The following is a 16,333-nucleotide window of genomic DNA, read 5'->3' as shown; positions in this document are numbered from 1 at the left end:
GAAGGGGAAGAAATGGAGGCAGTGAGAGATTTTACTTTCTTGGGCTCCATGATCACTGCAGATGGTGACAGCAGCCACGAAATTAAAAAGACGCCTGCTTCTTGGGAGAAAAGCGATGACAAACCTAGACAGCATCTTAAAAAGCAGAGACATCACCTTGCCAACAAAGGTCCATATATAGTTAAAGCTATGGTTTTCCCAGTAGTGATGTATGGAAGTGAGAGCTGGACCATAAAGAAGGCTGATCGCTGAAGAATTGATGCTTTTGAATTATGGTGCTGGAGGAGACTCTTGAGAGTCCCATGGACTGCAAGAAGATCAAACCTCTCCATTCTTAAGGAAATCAGCCCTGAGTGCTCACTGGAAGGACAGATCGTGAAGCTGAGGCTCCAATACTTTGGCCACCTCATGAGAAGAGAAGACTCCCTGGAAAAGACCCTGATGTTGGGAAAGATGGAGGGCACAAGGAGAAGGGGACGACAGAGGACAAGATGGTTGGACAGTGTTCTCGAAGCTACCAGCATGAGTTTGACTAAACTGCGGGAGGCAATGGAAGACAGGAGTGCCTGACGTGCTCTGGTCCATGGGGTCACGAAGAGTCAGGCACGACTAAACGACTAAACAACAACAACAACAACAACAAGATGGGCAGCAACTGCTGATGTGAGCAGAGCTTTGCTCCCATTTCAAGGTTCCATTGCATTCAAATACACATAGAAGTGAAATCCCAGATAAGTGGGGTCAGGATTGCAGCCCTGCTTACAATCCATTAAAACAGGATGTGGAGATCTGAAAAAATGACATAGGACAACAAATACCATTTTATTTGTGGTTCGGACTGATGACCTGATTGTTCTCAGCTTGGAGAACAGAACGGAAAAGGTCTGCAGGGTACCAAAAATATTGAGTCAGTGGTAGAGACAGCCTTGAATGAATGAAACGGTTGCAGCACAGAGTGCCAGTGAGATGTTACCAGAGGGGTCTGCATACCGAGATGCCTGCCTGTGACTGCCTCAAGAGGCAGAAGTAATAAGGAAACCTATCAGATGGGTTGTTTTTAGAAAGAAGAAAGGGACGGGAAGGGAGGACTTAGCAGCAGGTAGAACAGAAATGAGAACAGTGTGCCAGTGTGACCACCTCATCAAAAAAAAGATGATGAAATTTGCATAAATTTTGCCTGTATCAACATATATCTATCAATAACAACTTAAGAAGAGCCTGCTGGATCAGGCCAGGTCGTGTATCCATAGCAGTGGCCAGAGGAGGAATGACCTCTGGGAGGATGGCAGAGAGAAGAAACTCCATGGTGCATCTGCAGCAGAATGCCTTCATCTGTCCCAGCTGCAACAAAACATATGTCTCCTGAATCTCTACAGCCACAGCAGGCGCTGTAACTCTCCAACAGTTTGACTTCACTTCCAAAAGCGTACTCCTCCATTGGCTCCCGAGACAGATGGATGCCATGAATATACATCTCTATGGACTAGTATGACCTGGTGAATTTGTCCTCCTAGAACCACCGGAGGGGGGTTCCTCACATCCTGGTAGCTCACATAAGTTGCCAGTGCTTCTTAATTATCCTCTGTATGCTCCCAGATAAAGTAGAAAATTCAAAAGGGCAGGTGAGCTGGTCTGACCCTTGCCTGTCTCTTACCTACAGGAGAGTTCCTCTGAGTAATACCTCTTATGCTGGGTGGTGGGCATAATAAACAACATTCTCTGGGTAGCCCCTAGATCATAGAGTTGGAAGGGACCCATCTAGGGTCATCTAGTCCGACCCCCTGCAATGCATGAATCTGAGCTAAAGCATCCACAAATGGCCATTAGCTTTTTTTTGCTGCTGCATCACACACATGTTGACTCATGTTACGCTTGTGTTCCACTAAGACCCCTAGATCCCTTTCACATGTACATCTAGTAAACCAGGGGTTTCCCCATCCTATATTTGTGCATCTGGTTCTTCCTACCTAAGTGCAGAACCTTACATTTGTCCCTACTGAAATTCATTTTGCTAGCTTGCACCCAGTTCTCCAATCTGCTAAGGTCATTTTAAATTCTGATTCTGTCTTCTGCGACATTAGCTACCCCTCCCACTTTGGTGTCCTCTGCAGATTTGATGAGCATCCCCTCAATTCCTTCATCCTAGGATAAAGATGTTAAACAACAACGGGCCCAGGACAGAACCCTGCAACACCCCACTTGTCACTTTGTTCCAGGATGACAAGGAACCATTAATGAGTACTCTTTGGGTTTGGTCAGTTAACCAGCTACAAATCCACCTAACAGTTACCCCATTTAACCTACATTTTACCAGCTTCCTCATGAGAATGTCATGGGGGACTTTGTCAAAAGCCTTACATCAAGATACACTGTGTCCACAGCATTTTCCTGATCTACCAAGTTTGTAATTCTATCAAAAAAGAAATCAGATTGGTCTGGCACAACTTATTTTTCAGAAACACATGCTGGGTCTTAGTAATCACAGCATCCTTTTCTAAGTGCTCACAGTCTGACTGTTGAATTATCTGTTTAAGGAACTTCTCTGGTATCGATGTCAAGATCACCTGTCGGTAGTTACCTGGGTCTTCTTGTCTCCCTCTTTTGAAGATAGGGACAACATTTGCCTGCCTCCTAGATTGCAGTTGATTCACTGTGGTTTGTTAAGGATGCTGTGAGATGCTAGAAGACCCTGTACCCCTCATGGAGCTCCAATTCCCAGAGTGGTTTAACAGGCAATCCCTCATCCCAGGGAACTCTGGGAATTGTAACTCTGGGAGGGAAAAGTTTGCAAGAGTGCAGCTCTTACAAGAATAAAGAAAATGCTTGTGTGACTCACATAAGTCGATTCATCATAAGCATGAAAGATTTTGGAATGGCTGTCAGAACGCTAAGATCAGGAGTCAGAAGGGGCACAACTGCAATATTTGACCTGACTCCCAGCACGCCCCACACTCCCTGATATTTAACAGCAAGTCTAGCAATTGTCTTCTTCTGGTGAGATTCACTTGTTTATATGAGTCTTTTGGGATCCATAACTCTGAGTCTCTGGCATCACTTCTGGGGGTTTTCCTTGGCTGTTGTTGTTGCAGTGATTGTCCATGTTTGACTTCCATTTCTTCTGACCACTAACAGCGACGCCTTTGTGAACTAGCACACTGCATATATCTTGGTTCATTAGAATGGTGTTTGGTTTTTTTTTTGGTCAGAGCAATCATTCCAGGAGTAATGCTGATCCGAGGAAAGCACTTCATTATATTGCCGGATAACTTTTCAATAATATATGGTTCCCTTCAGCTGCCATTTGTCAGCAGTTTGCTAAAATAGATCTTTCACAAATCAAAATTAAATTTGAAAGAAATATGATGGCAGGGACGTGTGTATGCGTGAATCTGGCAATGGAAATAGGCACATAGGCTATAGAGTTAATAAAAGATTTACTGGACGACTTGTACCATTCTCAAGAGATTAACATTGCCTTGCCACACACTGCTGGAGCACCATTTGGCAAATCTATTGGTTGCATCAGACCTAACTTACTTAAGAGCTGTGATAATTGCTTGCTTTACGCAAGCTATGGAACGGACTGTGCTTTGCAAATCTCCATAACAAGAGTTGATTGCTGCCTGCAGAGGTACCATGGCACAGGCGTCTTCCAGCTGATCTGAATATGCCCAACCTGCTACACAAAAGCAGTAGGCAGGTATGGGAAGCCTGTGGCCTTCCAGATGTTAATTAGACTACAACTCCCATAATGCCTGACCAGACTGGCAGCAGCTGATGGGAGCTGGAGTCCCACAAAATCTGGAGGGCCACAGGTTTCCCGTCTTTGCAGTAGGGAATTTAGAGATTCTGCCAGAGAAAGGACAGACAGGGACCCTTGTGGGAGTGCTTGCGAAGCTGGAACATTGGCTCCAAAAGTTCCAGTGTTTGCAGGAAGGATTAAGGGCAATTATATTCTGTTTCCAAAATCACAACTGCTTGTTTGCTCCACCTGTACTTGGCCGGATCTGCTGTAATCATGCAAAGGTCTTTCCTCCCAACAACTCTGCCAGGTTAAGCTTGTCCTAGGAACACAGGAAGCTGCCTTGCACAGACCATTGGCTTATCTAGAGCAGCGTTGTCAAAACGACTGGCAGCTCGTCAGGGTTTCAGACGGGACATCTCTGGAGATGCCAGGGATTGAACCGGAGACATCAGATACTCTGCCACTTCCAAATGATCTGACCCCTTTAGCAGTCCCTTTTTACGATCAGATTCATAGGACTGGGGAGGGGAAGCATTGAAAAATCATACAACCGTCCCGCTCCCACCAGATCTCATTACAGTATTGTTATAAGTTTGGCAGAGGGTGAAAAACGGCCTGTATGCAGAGACTCCTCTAATCCCTGCATCCAGCAAAGGTTAGAATTTAACCAAGGCTCTCATTCTTCGCATAGCCAGGCTAGCAAGGGGAATAGCCAGGAAGCAAGGGGAACAAGGGAAGGGTTTTCAGTGGGAGACGACAAATGTGTGGGGCTGCTTCCTCAACTCGCAAGTAGTGAGGCAGACAAAAGTCAGCATTGAGAACTGAGAGCTTGGACAGTGATAAGTAAAGCAGCAAGCTGGAGAGAGAGTCAGAGCAAAGTTTGATTTCCACTTGAATCCCAGGCTGTAGCTATGGGAGAAACGAGATGCTTTTTGGGTGTTCATGCTGTGCAGGAGTGCCAACAGGAATTAAAATATTGGGGGGGGGGGCAAGTAAGCCCCGCCCTGCACAATTGATCACATAATGTGGTGCACACACACCATTTGAATGGCAATGATCATCAACCTTTTTTTTGGGGGGTGGCCCCCTCCAATATTTTATTGGGGGGGGGAGAAGACCCTTTGGCCCCTAGGAGTTGGCTCCTGTGTTGCCGCGAACCCCTGCATCGGATGCTCAGGTTGTATATTTGTGCAAATAAACCATATATCATAAAGACTCCATGGTCTCCACTGTGCCTCATTCCTGAAGGAAATGGAAACCTTGCATAAGCTCCCGGAACCCCTGTCATCTCAAACCATTTGGAGATTGGGGTGGAATGCAACAGTACGATTAGCCATTTCTACACCGGAGGGAAAAGGTTGTACTTTAGATAACCCTTTGAGTTCCACTAGTAAGGAGTGGTTGGTTGGTTGGTTGGGGTAGGGAGGCATTGGCAAAAGGCGTGCTTGCTTAATTATAAGAAAGGCAATTAAAGTGACTTCGTGATTTCAAAGACTGGCATGTACGTGTGTGTATATGCATAATTCCGTGGGAGGACATTTTGAATAATCAGGCTAAGAATAGCTGTTTCAAAGCCAGCAGGATTAAGTTATAGCTTGGGTGGCAAAGGTGCCTGCTTCCCTCCCCCACCCAACTCACCTACCAGAGCTGCCTCTCTCTACTCTGCCGGTCTCTGCTGGCATCACTGCAATCCCTGCTGCAGCAGGTTCTTCCAGCTCCGTCAGTATTTATAACATTGCCGCTGTCTTTCACACACAAAAGGTTTAATTAAAAGCCTTGTTTAGTGTTTTGGATTTAGTGGATTTGTGGCAACCTTTACACTGACTAAAGAGCCAGATAAACAGGGATGAATTATTAACAAGTATTAATTATCCCCTGCGCAAGGCTCGGCCTTGTCGTGTTGCCGTGCCAAAGTCATTGAGGGGGACTCATTTACTCATTCGCCTGAGAGGGAGGAGGAAAATGGACTGGGGGGAAGCAGGTGCGCGGCCAGTTGGCTGTCAGGGCAAGTGAAGGTGTCCCTCCCCCCCCCAAATGCAATGGGCAGAACAACTCTCACTGGGTTGTGTGTTGCAGTTCGGGATGGGAGAAAAATTCGATTCAGTTTGCATTTAAAGGCTGAGAACCTCCCCAATTCGCACTTTCTGAAACAATACGAGAACAGAAACGCGGCAGAAATGCGTTGCTTTACAAAAATGTGTACGTTAGGTAAAACTGCATGAACGTGTGTATTAGGAGAAAGTCACAGACTGATATGGAAGTGCAGAGAAGGGAGCTTAAAATGGGGGAAAACGAGAAATAATAATAACAATAATAATAATAATTTATTATTTGTACCCCGCCCATCTGGCTGGGCTTCCCCAGCCACTCTGGGCGGCTTCCAAAAAAAATATTAAAATACTCTAATACATCAAACATTAAAAGCTTCCCTGGACAGGGCTGCCTTCAGATGTCTTCTAAAAGTCTGGTAGTTGTTGTTCTCTTTGACATCTGGTGGGAGGGCGTTCCACAGGGAGGGCGCCACTAGCGAGGACGCCCTCTGCCTGGCTGTCCCTGTCCTCCTCCCCATCTCAGGATCAGTGAGAATGGGACATTTATGTCCCAGAGCTTTCTTCCTGTGGACCAGGGACTCCTTGGAGGTGCCATCGCAGGGATGGAGCTTTTCTTCCTGTGGTAGGGTTGCCATATTTCAAAAAGTGAGAATCCTGACACAAAGGTGGGTGGGTGGGAATTCCAGACGTATGGAAGCCCTATCCTGGACTCCTCTTGCTCATGTTCTTAAGGCCCCTTAAGGCAGCCTGACTACCTCTTTGCATGGCAGAAAATCTTCTGTCCTGGCCCATTGCCATAGGTGGTAATAGCCCAAGTTCACTTCTCTGGACTTATAGGAGTTTGACATTGAAAATACATTCTAGGACATACAGTCTGTTGTAACAGGGTTGGAGAATAGTCATAATCTTTTATGCTCTGTCCAAATTGTTTTTTAAGAGAAAGGGAATAAATCACTGCGGAAAGCGCACATGAATTTAAATACCTTGAGCGGAGGCAGGGACCAAGACAAAGGTTAAGGCCATCATCCTGTGCACACCTGCCAGGGCTCGTTGTTTTTAATGAGCAGCCTGACCCCAAATGGGCAGAACAAAAAGAATATTTGGGCAGCTCAAAAATTCAAGCCACGCAAAAAATTGTATTATGTTAGGTGACGTGAAAAGTAAACAATGTGAAAAGTAAATTCGGTTGTCCCCTAGAACCCCTGATTCTGACCAAACATACCCATTTCTCCCCTCCCCCAAAGTCCGCAATTCATGTGTGGTGCTTACAACACTTTTCTGCGTTAGTGCCATCAAATCCCCAGTTCTGAGGCTTCTTTCCCACTCTTTGCGAGCGTCTAAATGTCATGGAATGTGACTGTAAGCAGGAAAGTGTGCACACACGCATGAAGGAAATGCACAGGTGTGTAGTTCTTTGTGCATGAGTTATAATCACATACCACTGGGCAGTTCTACGTTTTCTTTCCCAAAAAATCCCTGACACCCAGCTATGAGTAAGGCCTATGAGCAGAGTGGGGTCTACTTCCACACACACTTGCATAGAGTCCCTTTCTGTGAATAGGACTCAGAAAAGGAACCGGGTTGTCGCTTGAGTTGAGGTTGATGTGGATGATGACCATGACAAGTATAAAACAAGGAATGGAGATGGTAAACAAAGGGGCCTTGCTGAGGAGTGAGAGTGCCACCAATGATGGCAGTATGCCTTTGGATATCTGCTGCTGGGAATTGCAAGTGGGGAGAAGATTATTGCATTTGGCTCTGACTTGCTGGTTTTCCACCTGACTGGCCACTGTCAGAACAGAAGGCCAGACTAGATTGACCTTAGTAGAACTGCCCCTACAAGACTGATTGCCTTGTGGCTAGGTTGTTTCTTGAAATAGAAATCAGTATTTGCAACTCTCAGGGTGCTGTTAGCGGCTCCCGGTTGGTTGCCCAGGAAATTATAAATTTAAGGAAAAGTTTATTACAGTCCTTTTTTATTTCAGTCTTTACAGAGAGAGGCCGTAGAACCCAGCCTCTTGGATAATGCACGGTGGTTCAGGACGCACAGCCAGTCCCTGTGCTTCAATGCATGTAACTTTGCAAACATGCATTTTCTGAAATGTATGCTGTTGTGCCCATACACGGGCACACAAAACACTTCAGGTGCACTTGTGATGATGATGGCGATGATGATGTATATCCCGCTCATCTGGCTGGGTTTTCCCAGCCACTCTTGTTAAAATAGGATATGTGAAGCAGCCCACAAATCCTTAGTAAAAAAGGGTTCTCTGTCACTGGCCTGCAAGATCAGAGTTGGTATGCATTGCGGTCTAGCCAGGTCTCAGTCTTCCTGATTTGGCTGCCTGTCTTAGCTGACGGTCTGCATGAGGCTGGTTGAATCACAAGTTGTGCAGACTGGCTGCACCATTTATGAACATGTTGCAATGCAGTGTTCTCTGCCTGCCACTAGGGGTCAGGGAACAGCTACTGGAGAGCATGTTCTAGTGAGAGTTTCTAAAAGATCAGGCGTATCTTTTGAAAACCCACATTTCTCAAATCAGTTTTGTGCATTGTAATGCTCTGTGCTTCCATACCAGTGCTGGTTGTTTGCTGTTCTTGCAGTTTGTTCGACCAAAACCACATGTTCTGCCTAATTTGTATTTCACATCTAGGTGCCTATTGATCATGAGCCCCTGCTCATGAACTTTTCATAAGCAGCTCATAAAACCCACTGATTTCTGTTTCCGGTGGAAAGAAGAAAGATGCATGTGCTCTGCTTGCTTCTCTTTTACCCCCATGCATTTTTTGCGGGGTTGGGGGGACATTGTTAGATTGCTAGGGGGCATTGTTATATTAGATATGCGCCAACTAAGCTTCCACAATTACAGAAGCAGGCCTCAGTGGATCTGCCCTAGGCTGCTTTCTGGTGGTGCAGCTTTTGCTAGATTGTGACACCCAGTCATAAGATGGGGTGTGTGTGGGTGGAAGAGCACATTATGGGCTGGTGGGGAAAGTGGAGGCCGTTGGCACGTGTTGAAGCAATGAGCAAACCAGAAGTAAGTCAAATATTTTGAAGAGACTCAGTGAAAGATGCGGGACGGTACTCGGAAGCATGGGAAATGGGGGCAGCAGCAGAAAGAAAATGGGGCAAGGAAGGGCAAGTAGAATGTGACATGATTGTGGGCACAGGCAGGGGGTGGGCTCTGAAAGCAGGGATAGCCCATATAAGCCCCAGACTGTGACATGCCAAACACACATTGCGCGCTCCAGTGGAATGTAATCATTTTAGACAACGTTTCATGCAGCTAATGGTCAGGCAAAAAGCAGATTTTAGGCGCTAGAGAAATCGAGATGTCAAGCAGATGGTGGAAACGTCATGTGACCCATATCCCCAAAATGCAGGTGCAGGTAACTTATAAGGTGGTTTTTGAGACTGAATCCAGTGTTAGCTAGGAATCTGATACCTGGAAGACATATGGCCCAATGACAAACCCCTTCTTCTGTCCAGACCATCTGTCAATGTTTTATTTAATTTATATGTCATCTTTATCTTCCAAGCACTTGACACATGAAAAGCTCTCATCACCACTTGTGGCAACAACAAACTCAAGCCCTAATCTCTTGCTCTGGATATTGAAAACCTCATTTCCAAGTTTTGTTGTTGTTGTGTTTTTTTGTTTTTGTTTTATGCTGTGTGAACCAACATAAAGTTGGTTGGATAACAGAGGCTGGATTCAGAGATTATATAAAAGTTCCCTTTGGGGAATGCCAGGCGATCTCAAGTGAGACAAAGACTTTAGAAAATGGGTCTATTTGTGGTTATTGGGGGGTGGGGTGGGGTGGGGTGGGAATGCATGGTAACTCCCCCTCCTGCCCGCAACACGCACCCTTTCAGGTAAACCACTGGATTTGATGAATGGCAGAAATTACACAGGGCAAAGTGGAGAGGTGTGTGTAGCCTCAAGCCCTTGATGTTCTGCCAAGTAGGTAAGCATAGGCTGCAAGACGCTCTAATTTGCTCAGCAGTCAGAGTCTCGGAGGCTCTGCCTGCCTGCTGTGAGTAGCCAGGAAACATCATGTTCTGGCTGTTACATCATATTACTCCTGCAATGGAGGTGGCGTGAGCTGCCGGGTTGTTATCAATGCTCTGTACTGGACATTTCTTGCCAATGTTGCGCCAGGCTCACTATCCTTCGCTGTGCTAGGGCTTGCAGGCCTGGCATTGCAGCCACGTTTTCTGACCCTTTCAGTCACATGGAGAGCATGGTGTCTGCAGACTGTACCTTTGAAAGAAATCCCCTGCCAAGTACAAAAAAGCACAGGGGAGGCAGAAAAGATTCCCAGTTTGTACTAATCTTGCAGATTGCTGTCAGGCACCCTCACAGAGTTTGGACATCATCCGACTCTAGGCAGATAGCAGGTTGTAGGGCAAATTGGATGTGATGCTGGAGATCTGCAACTGGGACTCCTCTAGGTTTAAACTAAAGTTCATTTGCAACAGCAGACACACACACACCACCAGCTGAGAGAGCCAAGGGCACTGGAGGGAGGGGAATAGGTGATTAATTTTCCCTTCCTGTGCCCAATTCCTGATGAAAATAGCCTCCCTGAAACTGTTTGCTCTCGCGGCAAAACATAGAGCAAGGATTGGGAAGCTGTGGCCCACCAGACTGGACTACAACTCCCACAATCCATTTCCATTGGCTGAGGAAGATGGGTGTTGGAGTCTTTCAGCTTCTGGAAGGTCACAAGTTCCCTACCCCTCACACAGAAGTGCCCATATGATACCTGTAAGCGTTGTTCCATAACGATGCAAATACAGTGGTACCTTGGTACTCAAACAACTTGGAACCCAAACACTGGAAACCCAGAAGTAAGTGTTCCAGTTTGCGAACTTTTTTCAGAAGCCAAATGTGCTCCATTTTGAGTGTTACACTTCCGATTTGAGTGCCGCACTTCCGTTTTGAGAGCCACATTTCCATACTGAGTGTTACACTGACGATTTGAGTGTTATGCTGAGGTCTGTCTGCTTTTGCTATCTATTTTGTGTTTTTGTTTTTGTGGCTCTTTTTGTTTTGTTTTTGTGACTGTGTGGAACCCAGTTCAGCTACTGATTGCTTGATTGCTTGTGTGACTGCAGTACTTTGTTTGTTGCTTTCATTTTATGGATCAGTGGTTTTCTAAGATAGTACAATTCATGTTAAATTGCTGTATTAGGGGTTGTTTTTAAAAGTCTGGAAAAGATTAATCCATTTTGCGTTTCTTTCTATGGCAGAGCGCACCTTGGTTTTGGAACGCTTTGGTTTTGGAACATACAGCTTCAGGGTAGCAATGTTAATTAGGGAAAATAGCATGGGAGAAAGGTTAGTCACCATGCCATTATCAAAAACCTGATCAGAATGCAACCCCCCCCCCTTCTGCATCATACATAAACTTGATCACATTTGCCCACCCCCATCTGTGGCTGCTATTATCTTTACCTCCAACAAAACCAACGTCATTATGGGATATCTTAATGACAGAACTTGCAACAGATCAGATTTGTCTCTCAGGGACAGAGTGAATCAGGCAATGGCTTTTTCTATTATGAATTCAACAGGTATGATCAGGCAGTCTTATACATAGCTATTGAGAAGTAAAAAGGTAAAGGGACCCCTGACCATTAGGTCCAGTCGTGGCCGATTCTGGGGTTGCGGCGCTCATCTCACTTTATTGGCCAAGGGAGCCGGCATACAGCTTCCAGGTCATGTAGCCAGAATGACTAAGCTGCTTCTGGCAAACCAGAGCAGCACACAGAAATGCCGTTTACCTTCCCGCTGGAGTGGTACCTATTTATCTACTTGCACTTTGACGTGCTTTCGAACTGCTTGGTTGGCAGGAGCAGGGACCAAGCAACGGGAGCTCACCTCGTCGCGGGGATTCGAACCGCGACTTTCTGATCGGCAAGTCCTAGGCTCTGTGGTTTAACCCACAGCGCCACCTGCGTCACTTTACTGAGAAGTAGGTCTCACTGAATTCACTCACAGGTAAGAGTGCACAGGGATTACCGTCTCAGGCAAGTGACTTTTCCTTAGCCCCTCATCCCATCTGATAATGGTAGGACTGTTGTAAGCAAGCATCGCTGAGGTAATGCTGGCAAAGTGCCTCAAACACTTGAAAGCACTTTGCAAGATGCTCAGTAGCATTATAATCTCATTTAAGCAAATAATGCATGACAACACACATCAGTGAATGATTACAAAAATCCACAGGGTTAAGCATCACAACAAATGGATGGGTTGCTCATAATCCAAAGCTTCCAAAGGCCAACATAGCAAATATTATCTGCAGCTTTCACATTTTTAATGTCAAATGTACCCTGCTTTGAGAACCTTTTAGACTGAAAGGTTGGCTATGAATAATCTTGATAAGGAGAAATGAAGAAGTCTTGTGTAAATGCTGAGGATGTTCTTAAGGCAGGGGAGACCACCACCTTCTTGAAGGTTAAGGAGATATGAGTCTGGTCTAGTCAGTGTCTAGATTTGAGACCCCTTGGAATCCACATATATGATACTTTGGGATCCATGTTGGAAGAAAGCTAGAAAACAAAAGTAAGAATGATACTACCATCATCAGAACATTGGAGGTTTTTAAGGTTGGATAGCCATCTGTCATGGGTGCTTTAGCTGAGATTCTTGCATTGCGCTAGATGACCCTAAGGGTCCCTTTCCAACTCTACAATTATATAAGTCTATAAGAATCAGGTCAGATGCCCATCTAGCCCAGCATTTTGTTTTCACAATGGCCGATCAGATACCTCTGGGAAGCCTGCAATAAAGATCTAAGCACTATTTTTCCGCTTGTGAGTCCTAGCAGCTGGTATTTAGAGGCATGCTACCTCCAGCAATGGGATGCGGGTGGTGCTGTGGGTTAAACCACAGAGCCTAGGACTTGCCGATCAGAAGGTCAGCGGTTCGAATCCCCGCGATGGGGTGAGCTCCGTTGCTCGGTCCCTGTTCCTGCCAAACTAGCAGTTCGAAAGCACATCAAAGTGCAAGTACATAAATAGGTACTGCTCCGGCAGGAAGGTAAATGGCATTTCCGTGTGCTCCTCTGGTTCGCCAGAAGCGGCTTAGTCATGCTGTACTCCGGTTCCCTCGGCCAGTAAAGTGAGATGAGCGCCGCAACCCCAGAGTTGGCCACGACTGGACCTAATGGTCAGGGTTCCCTTTACCTTTACCTTTATATTACTCCTAAAGGTACAAATGCATTCTGCTCCCTTGCAACCAGTCACCAACTTTGTATCCCATCCATTTGGGGGGGGGGGGTCAGGAGAGGAAACTCCAGGAAACAGCAGCTGCAGACTGGATCAGCTGCAATGTATAGCGAAGTCTGCCCTGAATTCTCCACCCTGCATGGAAAGTAGAACCAAGTAATATGTTGAAAGCAGCTCCCCAGGGACATGCTGAGGCACTAAGCTTGGTCAAGTTTGCATTGCAAAACAAAATGTGCATTATTCTAACAGAGAAGGCAATGAAAATATAAATGATATACTTTTATATTTGCATTTATACCTGCACATAGGTGGGGATACAACTAAAACATTACAATCTAATTTAAACCTATATATTACAATAAGCCGTGAAATGCCTTTAAACAGTGCTTTTTTTCCTAAAAAAAATGTTTCGGGGTACTCTCATTTTCCTACTCATATTGAAATACTGCCCCTCAATGAGGCCAAACTTAGATTCACAAAATGTTTAGGGGTATGCATCCCCCTGCGTCCCCTCAGAAAAAATGCACTGCTTTTAAATGAAAACACCTTATGATTTCTTAGTTAGCATATATGGGAGCTTTTCACAGCAGCAACCTGGGAACAGTTACACAGAAACACAACTGTGTTTTGCACATGACATAACATTTAAAAGCACATTCTTTTGTGATTTTTTTTAAGAGCGACGTCACTGAAATTTAGTGTGTTTTTTAAAAGAAAATTGTTGAGACCTTTCATAATCGGAAGCCCTAAACTGTAGTTTACTTAACTTGTGCGTAAATCTGCGCCTGCAGCCACATTGCGTGGTGTGCTCATTAACTGCCGAAATAGGTCAAAATAAAAAATAAATAAAAATTGTGGGAAAATGGCTTTGGAAATAGGTAGTGGAAGGAAATAAAAGGAAAAAAACTGTCAGAGGTAATGATTTGTGCCGTGTTTATGACCGCTACCATTCTGCTTTGTCCTCAGGTCCTTTCTTTCTCTCGTTTTAAGAAATCGTACACTTGCTGCTGGAGGGTAACTGTGTTTCTGCAGAATATTGCGCATGTACCTGTGGAGCAGCACCCAGCAGGTTGATTGTAGAAAAGGGAAATCGGGCTGAATAGACATGTCCCCCACCACGCAGAGAAAATATTTCAGACCTCTCCTTTTGTCAGCATCAAAAGGTAAGTTTAAGCGAGTGGAACACTAAAGGCTTCGCTATTCCTCTGCTGCGCCTTGGGGGGCGGGGAAGAGGTAGATCAAATCTCATTTCGTCCTTGAAACTCTAGAATGGTCATTTCCATTATTTTTTAACCCTTCAGGATTCCTTCTGTGACATGGCCGGAGTGGGCTTGGGCTGTGGGCAAAAGGGACCTAGCTTATCTTTCTTTGCTCCATTGGATGTCAGTTTTCCAACTTCTTAATCTGCTGCCCCTTGACCTGAGTTGGATCTACACTGATTTGTAAAAACACTATGAAAGACTATTTTTAAAAAAAGTTATATGCCCTGCAGCGCCCTCTGGTGTCACATTTTTATAACTCATTTTTAGCATTATAACCAACCAGTGTAGATTTGCCACTGGACCCATGGCAGCAAACTACATATGCCAGCAGTTCTAGACAAGACCTGCTCTCATAGGTTTCCTTCATCCTTGACCTCCTACCATTGGCCGTGCTAACTGATAGGCCTGGATAAATTGGGGAGGGTCTGAAACTCCCTAGGAGCTGGCATAAATACTCCCTATCCTTGCCTTACTGATGCATTAGCAAGAAAGAAGCATTTATAGCAGTTGCTAAGGATGAATCCTAGCCAGAAATCATGTGGAGGATTTAAAAATCCTTCTTCGCCTGCCCTTCACCCTAAAGTCACTGGGCAGGTTACGGCAATTAAAACACAGTGCTCAAAACAGCTTGAGACAACTGTTCATATGAATTAGCAGCAGGCCTAAAATCCAGAAGTTTCATTAACCAGCTGCTTTTGTGATATTTGAAGGGAGCCTCACATACAATTGGAGAGAGCTATCCCCCGAGTAATCAAGTAAATACAAATAAAATCTGGAATCCATATGGATTAACTGAAAGGTTTACTGCTCTGCTGAACTGATGACTTCTAAAAGCGCAGGCGATGCATAGCTTATTAAAAACCTATTTTTAAGTATTTTGAGGCTGCGGTGATGTATTGGTCCCAGCATATCCTGGAAGTGGATGACATTTTCCTTGGAAGATTTAAACACTTCTCAGTGTTGCCACAAAACTCTCCCCACAGTCAACAAGGGTGAAAATGCCTCAATGAAAATAGTCAGAAGAAAATACAATATATTTTCCCTTCTTGCCCCCCCCCCGCTTGTTGTTCTTCCATAGTTCTCTGGATCTAGGAAAAGAAAAATGGATGGTTATGAAAGCGGTGAACTGAATGAAAATAAGTCAAAATTTGACTTATTATCTTTATTTTGAGAAATCAAGAAGAAAATCTCAGTTGCATTATTTCAGTAGGCTTAGTGTCATGGACTGTTTGGACACAGAGGAACGGTGGGAGGAAGCTGCTGGGGAACCCCCAAGAAGGTTCAGAAGCCGGGGATTGGTGGTGGGACAACAATGAGTGGTCAGAGGGAGAAGACTGGGAAGAGGAGGCATCGGAAGCTGAAGAGGTAACAGGACTAAGTGAGCAGGGAGAGTCTGTGGCAGAGAGGATTCCAGAGCTAGAGGAAGAAACTGAACCAGCCTTTACTTTGGAAAAAAATCTCCTGTGAAGGAGAGTGCACCACCTGCCGAAGCAGTCCATTGTTTTCCATCAGCAAAGGAAATGTGCTGGAGGGACCCACCTGAAACAACAGCCTTCCCATGCAGTTGGGCCCCATCCAATGCAAAGTCTTCTAGGCACCCTTGCGCCTCTCCCGGTGCTTTCATTCAAGTGCTGAGCCATATGGATTTTTGGATCCAAGGCCAAAGTTAATTGCAGAGAAGATGGCGATTTATCTTGGCCGTGCCCCTCTCATTCAGAGGTCAGAGCTGCTCGCTGGTGGTGACGAGGGCACCCGCTGCCACCTTTGCTGCTGGTGCAGAAGGTGAGCTGCAAAGCTGCGCTGTTCTATCTTCCTCTTTTAACACATAGGCTACCAGACTTGATTGGATCTCTATTATTAGCAGCTGATATGCCATTAGAGCTCCTCTCCTTACTTCCTTTGCTAATTAATCAGCCCTCCCAGTGACAGCGCTTTACCATTAAATAATTTTCATTAGCAACGAGAGGCCAGCAGTGTAGATGGGCTCATCTGTCTTCATTAACTCTCAGAGCCCCATGACTGGCCAATGCCAATTGGG

General features: G+C 45.3%; 1 long non-coding RNA gene across 1 annotated transcript in view; it reads right to left on the bottom strand.

The window, feature by feature from the left end:
* LOC307216357 overlaps positions 1-16,333 on the bottom strand; it is a 621,279-nt gene that overhangs the window by 14,464 nt on the left and 590,482 nt on the right. The gene's annotated exons all lie outside the window — the stretch shown is intronic.

This window comes from Podarcis cretensis, assembly GCF_951804945.1.
Source record: "Podarcis cretensis genome assembly, chromosome: 5".
NCBI lineage: Eukaryota > Metazoa > Chordata > Lepidosauria > Squamata > Lacertidae > Podarcis > Podarcis cretensis.
This window is presented reverse-complemented; position numbering and strand designations above follow the sequence as displayed.